At 35.7% G+C, this 9,701-nt stretch overlaps 1 pseudogene across 1 annotated transcript; it reads left to right on the top strand.

The window, feature by feature from the left end:
* Positions 1 to 5,512: 5,512 nt before the first annotated feature.
* LOC307096771 (NEDD8-conjugating enzyme UBE2F-like) lies at positions 5,513 to 6,315 on the top strand (annotated as a pseudogene). Its single transcript has 2 exons — positions 5,513 to 5,652; positions 5,746 to 6,315. The product of its transcript is annotated as an NEDD8-conjugating enzyme UBE2F-like (transcript).
* Positions 6,316 to 9,701: the final 3,386 nt, after the last annotated feature.

The following is a 9,701-nucleotide window of genomic DNA, read 5'->3' as shown; positions in this document are numbered from 1 at the left end:
AATAAACCTAGTCATAAAGAAAGATGAGGTGAGAATGTGAATACCAAGGAGGGAGGAGCAGTGTTTCATAGCTAGTAAACATTTGGGACGTTGATTAATAACTTACATGGTCTGGGGTTCTTCACTGGTCTCCTTGTCATGCATTCTCTTTCTCCCCTCCTCATACTAAGTATACAGAAAGAGAACCCAAGTAGCTGCATTAACTCTTCCTACACTCTGCCCTAAATCGCAGTATTCAGACTCCTGCCAGAAGTCAGTTCTTGATGGTCCTTAGTATCTATCTTGCTGCCTCAGGCAGAGGAAGCCTTACAGTGGTTCACTTGATCTGTAGCCTCTAGCTTCTTTGTGTTTTCCTTTTATTGCTTAGTGTTATCTTCCTACATCTTTGTTTTTCATTTTTTCTTTGTTTTATTTTAATACTATTTTACCTACTTATCCTCATGTCAGAGTTATAATTCAAACACTTCAATCTCAACATATTTATTGCTTAAAAACTATCAAAAAATGTTTCAGCATTCTGTATTTCCATGTGTGTTAAATTGTAAGCACCCCCCAGTGAACTGTGAGGGGGTGAGAGGAGGAAGGAGGATGAGATTAATCAGTAAATTTGTATGCATATATGCATAGCCTATGACAACAGATAATAGAGTGGTGAAGGCTTGGGAGGGGTGAGTGCAGGTTGGAAAGGATCAAAAAAGAGGGGGCATCTGTAATACTTTCAACAATAAAGATAAGTTTAAAAAATATTTCCTTATTTTAAAAAAGTGAGGGAAATATAGTCTAGGGATCAGGAAAAATCATTCAGTGGAGCAAATATTTAAGCTGCCACTTGTGAGATCTTCCATGAGTCACATGTTATTAGCTATAACAGTAAAATAACTAGACTTATAATTACACAGGCCTGATCTTCATATCTATCAAACCCTAAAGTTAATCACTATGACATCAGTGTGGTGTCAGTTTAGTGAACTTCTAAGCAGCAAAATTTGTTCAAGGCAAAAACCATGAAATAGAGAATTTCAGAATGCTGCCATCTTTCTCCTTCTTTTCCCCCTGAGTTTGTTCTTCCCTGAGTAAACTCTGAAGACCCCATTTTCTTTTCCATATCAAAGATGCATTGTTAGCTCTGAGCTATGGAATCTCTCTGTTAAGTGAGATTCAGTGAAACTGACTGTTTTGTTTGTGTCCATGTATAAAGCAGGAAAAAGAAATCTTTCCACTTGCTCCATCTCCATTATATTCATAGATATGCTATACCTATCTACCTGTGTGTCTGCCTATCTATCTATTATCTATCTATCTATCTATCTATCTATCTATCTATCTCTCTATCTACCTATCATCTGTCTGTCATCTACCAACTCATCTCTACTTATTTTCTAGTACCTAGCTACCTATTGAGGGGGTGAGTAGAATAGTGCAAAAGTGGTAGATGGACTCAATAAGAAAGGAAGGTGATAAGACAAGTCAATGGGCCATGTATTGCTGAAATGTGGAGCCTTGCCTCTCTTGTTTCTCACAGATATGCAGGTATATCTGGTCTTTTTACCATACTATCTTATTATATGTTTTTTTTTCTAAGATCACATAATATATTTTTTATTGTCTACTATATTGCTTACCAAGGCAAGGCAGTGTTAGAGTTTGGATAAGACTCTAAATAAATGTAAATGATTGACCTTTTGATTCATTTCATTTTGATTCTCAGAAAACAGACTCCTATATATTCAACAATTTTATAAATAATCTATGTTAATCAATAACTCAATCCTCTTTTTGAATGAAATGAAGCGGCAGTGTTGGTAGAACTAACTATCTATTGAATCAATGTTAAAAGATCATGCTAAGGTAAGCTAGGTGAAGGTAAACCAGGTTTAAGGTAGGAGACATGATTGCAGCACTGTCCCACATACCAAACCATTCAGCCTTGTAAGCTCTTGGCTGTTTCAAACACACTGTTTCAGACATAAGATTTTTGTCATTTGCAAATACCAATAATATTCTTCAGTAAAACTGTGTTCATTTTTGTATGATCAGCAGTGTTCATCACTAATCCATATATCCTGTGGCTCAATAAATTATTGATTTTATTATTATAGCAGTCGTTTTGTACTAATTTTTGCCATCACTATTATTTCTTTGTATTTTAGGTGGTTGACAGTTTTGTTGGTACCTCTTCAGCAATAGGGAATTTTCATCGCAAGAACTTTATACATTGATAAAACTTCCTAAAAATAGTTGTTATCCATTATACGAGCAAACCCCTTAGGAAGTAGAGAAGATGGACTTTCTATAGTGCAGTAGTTATTTGAAATGTAATAAGATAATAAATACATTTTCTTAAATACTTACACCATTTTACCACAAGAATTTAAATTTTATATAATAAGATAAAAATTATCCTCTAAATCATTTATAAAAGATACCCTATGTAAATACAGGCTTTGAATGTATATGTGCTATGGAAAGTAATGTATTATTCATCCTTCTTGCAATTCTCCTATATAGAAACAAAGATTATGTTAGAGAAGATTAAAAAAGAACAAATATGAAGAAAGGAGTAAAAACAAACTAAGTTTGACAATGCTGCTATATGAGCTTTGGATTCATGCATTTCTTTCATTTTATATCATCAATATTATGTGGACTCAACATATAAACTTTAGCTCATCTTTACTGTGAGTGATGTTAAATTTAATTAACTTATCAAGAAATAACTGCTGTTATTTCTTTCTTGTTTTATAATTTGTGTTTATATTGAGCTTGGTTAGAAGAAAAGACAGATGGATTACATAAAGAGAGTGGTGTTAAAAAATAAGTGGAAAGAACAAAAAAGGAAAGAAAGAAAGAGAGAGATAAAAGGAAGAAATACAGAAAGAAAGAAATACAGAAAGCAAGAAAGAAATCGAAAGGAAGAAAGGAAGGAAGAAAGGAAGGAAGGAGGAAGGGAGGGAGGGAGGGAGGGAGGAAGGAAGCCATCTGAACCATACTCTCAGATATTTAAAATATTGTCAATTACTCTAAGGATGGACTAGGCAAGTGTTGAGCCATACAATTAAATGGGTGTTGAAGCTCTACAATGCTCTACAGTCTTGACCAAAGTGAGTGATTAACAGCCCAGCTGAGAAAGTACCTAGGGACCCAGAGCTAGGCCCTCTTCTATGGGGGTAGAGTTACACCAGAAGTTAAGAGTTTACCTACCAGGATATTAACATGTTAGGCAATTATCTGATGAATAAAATTTATATATATGATGTTTTAGTCTTGATGAGTCATCCAGGATACTAGAAAAAAAATTAAAAGTTGATATTTATCAAATTTTAGAACATATGTATGGATGATATTGCTTTGGGAATCCAGAAAAAAAAAGTTATTTCTATTTTATTTTTGTAGTATCATGGAGTATTGGGTTATACATTCGTTGTTATTAGAAATTTAATGTTTGGATTAGTAGACACATTAACAAAAATATTTGAATACTATTTTAAAAGCCTTTTCAAATGCCTTCAGAATGAATAGTAGGAAAAAACTAAAATTTGAAGAGATACAAATATAGATTCAAATATTAAATGTCATCTAATTTGGGGATTCATTAATTAGATTAATCTCTTTAATCTTTATTTTTTCTCATCAGCAAAATTTAAGTCATATTTTCTTCTTAGGATTGCTTTGTGAATTGAATAGGTAGTGTTTATACCACTTGTGAAAAACAGTGCAGGGCTTGAAGCATAGTAGGTAGTAAAGAATGGTGATTGATTGTTGCTGCTGCTGCTGATGATGATCAATGACAATGAAGAAGAAAAAGATAAAAATAAAAATGAAAAAAACTGGCACTGAAGATATTGAATAAATACTAGTGTGCTTTCTTTAGAAAATATCATATTTGACTTAATGCAAGGTTATAAAGTGTTACGAGTAGGACTATGCAGAAGTGGTACATTCAGAAGTGTACAAAGTAGATTTTAAATTCACACAATTAAATAATATTGTGGGAGAGAAATTATATAGTAATCTTTCAATTTTATTGGAAATAAATTCCATCCAAGTTGTGGTGTCATGGATAGGGAAGAAAGAAGAGACTCAGATTGGTAAATGGGAAAAATAATGTAAATAAAATAGGCAACAATATAAAGAACAGTTGATAAGTTGACTTAACTAATTCTCCTAGACAATGTTTTACTTTTCACCTAGTATCTTTCTAATGAACCAGAAATTTGTCCTGTGGAACCTTAAAATCTCAATAATCCCATGATTATATAGAATAGAAAATACAGAAATTTATAATGATAATTTGGTAATATATAATTAAACTGTCTTTGAACAATCTTGGTGACATTTAATGATTTTCAAGATATACTTAAACCACTTGACATAAATACTCAATAATACCTTCAAAAGAAGATCTTCATTTTCTCTCATCTTTTAATCTTTATAAGTCTTTGAAGAAATATTAGCTATAATGCATAAAGTTATCCACAAGCCAGGTTTGTTGTACTGTAAGAATAAGCTTCCCTGAGGAAACACTACAGATCATATGCCTTGATATTGAATAGCTTACTTTCCGAAAGGCTGACAAGAATGTAAAATAAATTAGTGCCTCCCTTTTAAGTAACTTAGAAGGCATTTTTTCCTAATGTATAATGTAGGAAATAAATCAGATCTTTTTCAGACTTTGAAAATAAGACAGAAAGGCTACTTTCATTATTTTCATTTTGTTATTTTTAGTAGAATTTTTTGTAAATATGTAGGATTCTTACATTACTGAAACATCTCAAATATCCTGAACTCAAGGGACTTCAGAAGGTGGGAGGTTTGTAAAAGTACCCCGTAGTACTATGTTATAGTTGCTATTATAAAGAAAAGACATTCTTCACTTTACATTTTAGTAATGTGAAAAGTAGTTATATGGCATCTACACCCTTTTTTCCCCTCATAAACACACATCAATCATCTGTGTACGTATGATACTACACTATATTGGTATAAATATTATACAACTACATTAATTTATATGTGTGCACGGGTTTGTATTTTTTTCTTCTCTCTGGAATAATCAATTAAATTGCATTTCTTTCTTTTGATAAGATTATTCAGTAGTTCTGTTGTAAAAATAATAAATTATTATAAAATCATTTATATGGTATCCAAAGGATATTGTTTTAGATTTGAGATAATAAAACTTAATCTTGATGATATTTTAAAAATGTTATTGAATTCCTTCTAAAAAACTTTTGGATAATAATTTGATACTACAGATTGGAAAATAACATCTTTTATTATTAAGATAATTACCAAAAGGACTCAAAAGTTATTTATATTTGAAAACCTGAAAAATAACCTAAGGTCAAATGTACAGGTTTTTTCAAGATGCATTTTCTTGCCTTCCGGTCCCGCCGCACGGAGACCGTATGGCTGTGAGGGGCCACTTCTGGCCGCCCCTGGTCAGCCGGCAAGGCGCTGGGCGCAGGCCGCCTCGCCTGCCTCAAGGCGCCCGGGGGTAAAGGTAGCAGTAATGCTGACGATGGCGAGCAAACTAAAGCGGGATGAGGGTCTCAAAGGGTCCTGGACGTCAGCCACCTCTCTGACTCCGCTCTGAGGGTGTCTGTGAGGCACACACTGCTCCTTAAAGAGGTTGCAGAACTTGAAGCTAACGTACCTTGTGCATGATGCAAAGTGCATTTCCCTAACCCAACAAGCTTCATTGCTTTCAGCTAACTGCAACCCCAGATGCGGATTACTACCAAGCGGGAGGGGGGTGGGGTGCAATTTCTGTTTGAAACGGAAGTTCCTGATGCATACCACCTGGTGCTGCCCAAAGTGAGATGACCAGGATCTGGCGCCCCAGCATCTCAGAGACTGGCGGGCTATGTCTGAGTGTACTGAGAGAGCATGCCATCGATGGCACTGGCTGGCCTCCCACAAGGTTGGGGATTAAACTCTTGGTTTACTGCTCTTCTGAACTTCAATGACCCACTGAATGTTGAGGCCGCAGAGCACCACCTGAGGGACACGGAGGACTTCTGGGACAAAGTGGAAGGCTACAATAAGTGGTACCCAGATGATGGGAGGGGTGCCTGCAGCGCGGACTGTGCTAGAGGGTGGTCTCCAGCTCTCGGGGGGCTTCCACCCCAGTCCTCGCTTCCCGCAGACCCACTGGCTCTGCTGGGTCCTGGGACATGTCCTGCGGAGGAACCTCTTCACGACTGCCCATTGCAGACAGAGTTCCACATACTAGTAAATACAGCAAAATACAGCAAGAAAATGCGTTTGGGCTCAAAAGAGTTGTCTGCTTACCTTAACATGTTTACTTTGTGAACCTGTACTCTCTAGGCTGAGGAAATGCTTGAGAAGTTGTAATGAACTCAGAATAGCAGCTTGCTTCTTACCTTCCCCCAAATCAGTTCCCTGCACAGCAATGCCAATGACATACCCTGCCCGGCAGGTGGGCGTCCCGAGCCCCCTGCAAACTGTGATTGGACGCGCAGTCTCTTATTTCCTCCCAGGAATGCAGGCCGTGCCTCAGTGCCTGAGGTTTCCCAGGATGCAGTCATTCACTGTAGATCTCTTACTGAAATGTGTATTTTATTTAATGTAAGTATATTTTGGAACACATTTGTAATTTGTACAATTTAATGCTTTAATTATTTTTTTCTATCCTCAAAAAAAAGATACATTTTCTTCAATAAACATTTGGTATACCATATTTTCCGGTGTATAAGATGACTGGGCGTATAAGACGACCCCCAACTTTTCCAGTTAAAATATAGAGTTTGGGATATACTCGCTGTATAAGACTACCCCTCTTCCAACGCACACCAAATAAAAATTAAAGAAACATCAGATTTGATTTCAATATGGTAATTTTAATTCAAATGCTTATGACATGCAGGTACTTAGCAGGAAAACTGTCACTTATAAACATAAGGCTGTTTGTCATCAAACATGTAAACATAAAACAGTGCAAGTGGATTAAACTTTTCCTAATTCACTCTAAAGCTGATAGGAAGGATAAGACAATAAACCCATGGGAGCTGCCATGCTGTTTGTTTTCTAAGCTGTCAACCAAACTGGAACTGATGATGATAGGAGGAAGATAACAAACAATAGCGAGAGAGCAAGTGCCGGGCAAGTCCCTGGCGAGTTAGCAATGCCGCTTCACTGCAGTCCTCAGGAGCGAGATCGGAGAGGTAGAGAAGGAGGTACGGTAATAGGATACAAGGGAGGGCCAGATGGGTGAAAGAGGCGTGTTTTTCTGGGCACAGATCTATCTCTTTTTTCCATACCCCTGGCGTCCCAGATGCCTGCAGCTTGCTCCGCCCTTCACTTACACCTTCCCGGTGAGGCGCCCCCTCACCTTGTCATCAGGACCGCGATAAGTCACTTCTTTCCACGAATCCTGGTGAGTGGATTTTCTTCTACCGTACTTGTACAGCGCCGCCCTTGCTGCTTTCATACCGTCGCCATATACGGTGGGAGGGGAGCTCAAAAACGGCCATGGCCGCATCCCCGCCGTATGTGGCGAGCACCCGGCCGCACTCCATTCATTTCAATGGAGCTGGACGGAGACCATATGCGGTACAAAAAAGAGCCGACCGGAGATACTTGTGATCTCCATCCGGCTCCATTGAAATGAATGGAGTGCGGCCGTTTTTGAGCTCCCCCCACCGTATGCGGTGACCGCAGATTCTCCAGTCTGGCTCGGAAGTTTCAGCACCCACCCTATAAGACAATACCTGGCGTATAAGATGACCCCCAACTTTTGAGAAGATTTTCATGGGTTAAAAAGTCGTCTTATTACGCCGGAAAATACAGTACTTAACACATTTGAAAATTATTTATGAATATTGAATGATACAACTTGTTGGAGTGAACTTATTCTTTAGTTTTTAACTTTATTAAATTTATTGGTATGACATTGGTTAATAAAATTATATAGTTTCAGATGCATAATTCTATAAGACATCATCTGTATATTGCATTGTGTGTTCACCATCCAAAGTTAAGTCTCCTTTCATCACCATCTTTGACCCTCTTTACCCCTCTCCCCTACATCCTTTCCATATGGTAACCACTATACATTATCTGTGTCTATAAGCTTTTGTTTGTTGCTTTCAGTTTTATATTCTGCATAAGATGGTCCATGTTGCTTATTTAGCTTAGCATATCTTCAAGATCCACCTATGTTGTCACAAATGGTAATATTTAATCTTGCCTTATGGCTGAATAGTTTTGTGTATACTGTATGTACCACATCTTCTTTATTCAATCATCTATAGGAGAACACGTTGATTGTTTCCATGTCTTGGCCACCATGCACAATGTGAGGCCAGTGATTGTACATAGGAGTACATATATCTTTACAAATAAACATTTAAATATTTTTGGGGTAGATACCAAGAAGAAGGGTTGCTGGGTCATATGCCAACTCTATTATTAATTTTTTGAGGAATGTCAATACTGTTTTCCATAGTGGCTATGCCAATTTATATTCCCAACAGCATATATTTAGGTCTTGATCCATTTGGAGTTACTTATTGTATATGGTGACAAACAGCAGTCTAGTTTCATTCTTCTGCATGTGGCTTTCTAATTTTCCCAGCACCATTTATTGGAGAGGCTTTCTTTTCACAACTGTATTTCTTGGCTCCTTTGTCAAAAAGTATTTGCCCCTGTAAATGTAGGTTTAATTCTGGGCTTCCCATTCTGTGCTATTGCTCTGCGTGTCTGTTTCTCTGCCAATACCATGCTGTTCTGTCTTTCACTTTGTAGTATAATTTGATACTTCTGACTTTGTTCTTTTTTCTCAGAGTTGTTTTGTCTATTAGTATATTTTGTGATTCCATACAAATCTGATTATTTTTGTCCTAGTTATTTAAAAATTATTTAGGTTTTTAATGTCTGAGTTTCATCTTATGAATATATTTTTAGTGCAATTCAATTTAGTTTCTTTATTACTTTTTTGATATAATGCTACTATCAGAATATATATGTAGAATTTTTATTAATGTTATTAATACTATTTGAGGGCCCATTGTGTGCAAGGTATTTTCCTAGAAATAAAAAGAATGAAACAAATACAAGGTTTTAGATATTAAAAGGTGTATGGATAAAAGACATATTTAAATGGATAAATTTCAATAGAACATTGTAAGATGTAATAAACTAAATGTTGTTCTATGGGAATTCAGAAACTGTAATTAATATTTTCTCAACATTTTGTTATATATTCTCCTTTATAATCTGAGACCATTTTGCTTTCACTATTTCTATAATATTCAATACTAATTTCATAAAGAATCTCACTTTTTGATGGCTCTTTATAATGTTAGTAGTGAGTGTTGGATTAATATAAAAGCAATTAAAGAACTTGCAGCAATATATAACACTTGCACAGCATATACTTATATTAAGGGAAATATTTTTATGAATGTGTTTGTATCAATTTATTTTAAAATTACAGAATTAAATCTTTCAACAAAAATGTTGCTATTTTGATAACAATGGAATTCATTTTAAGTGAGAACATCACAACAATGGGTGGAAATTAAAACACTGTATAATCTAGGGAATAAATTATTATTTCAAAAATTTTATTTAACAATATAAATGTCAATGTCTGACACAATGTTTTAATCCTACTTTTAGTGTCTTTTTGGCATTTCTATAAAGTATATACAAGTTTTATTCAGCAAGCACAAATT

Source organism: Cnephaeus nilssonii, assembly GCF_951640355.1.
Source record: "Cnephaeus nilssonii genome assembly, chromosome: 3".
In the NCBI taxonomy this organism is placed as follows: Eukaryota; Metazoa; Chordata; class Mammalia; order Chiroptera; family Vespertilionidae; genus Cnephaeus; species Cnephaeus nilssonii.
Note: the sequence above shows the minus strand (reverse complement) of the source record. Positions and strands in the feature narration are given on the sequence as shown.